Source organism: Vigna radiata, chromosome 4, assembly GCF_000741045.1.
Source record: "Vigna radiata var. radiata cultivar VC1973A chromosome 4, Vradiata_ver6, whole genome shotgun sequence".
Lineage (NCBI taxonomy): Eukaryota > Viridiplantae > Streptophyta > Magnoliopsida > Fabales > Fabaceae > Vigna > Vigna radiata.
Window position 1 is genome coordinate 15,713,511 of NC_028354.1, and position 1,040 is coordinate 15,714,550.

General features: G+C 28.5%; 1 pseudogene; it reads left to right on the top strand.

Annotated features, from left to right (window-relative positions):
• LOC106758426 overlaps positions 1-426 on the top strand; it is a 3,513-nt pseudogene extending 3,087 nt beyond the window's left edge.
• Positions 427-1,040: the final 614 nt, after the last annotated feature.

Below are 1,040 nucleotides of genomic sequence, written 5' to 3' on the forward strand. Positions count from 1 at the left end.
TTTCAGTCTAGTAAGTTTTCAGATAAAAGTGATGTGTACAGTTTTGGGGTAGTACTTGTAGAGCTGATAAGTGGGAGAAAGCCAATTTCATTCTTAGAGGAAGATGAGGATCAGAATCTGATTGCAGAGTTTCTTTCTCTGATGAAGGAGAATCAAGTTTATGAAATTTTAGATGGAATGGTGGGTAAGGAAGCAAAGAAAGATGACATTTTTGCCATTGGAAACCTTGCAATGAGATGCTTGAGACTTAATGGGAGGAAAAGGCCAACAATGAAGGAGGTTTCAATGGAATTAGAAGCATTGAGAAAGGTGCAAAGTTCCTTACAGATCAAACATGATGATGAGTACCCAACTACTGACATAGTTGAAGAATGCACAGACGAAAGGATGCCACTTTGCTCAGAACTAGACTCCACATCCTTCTAGGAAAACCAGATTCTTGTCTGTTAACTTGTGTTTCATTTTTCAATTATAATGAAACTATTTTCATCTCTCCTCAATAATACCGGAAATGCTCAAGTTTTATCAGGTAATTGAAAAATCCCAAATCATAATTATGCACTCTGTTGTTGACTCGTTGTAACATTATTGTGAAGTGCATGATGAAAAAGGAGAAAATAATCATTAATTATAATTAGGGATTAGACGAGAAATATATAACTGTTAATAATGATTATTGTTTTTTAACCTTTTATGTAAACATTTTATTATCTGTATTACTTTTGCAATCGTTTTTTTTTCTTAATCATGACAATGTTTTCTTGTCACATGAACAAATATTTGATGTTATTTCTCATGAAAACTACATCCATTCGTTAATAAAATTTGAAGATGAAAAAGAATCCAAATTTAAAAAATTAACAAAATCCAATTTTACAAAAATTAAAAATATATTTAATCCATTTAAAATTTTAAAATTAAAATAAACGATGTAGTTTCTATTTAATATATATATATATATATATATATATATATATATATATATATATATTCTAATTCTATATATAGAATAGAAATATATAAATTGAGAAAAGTTGGAA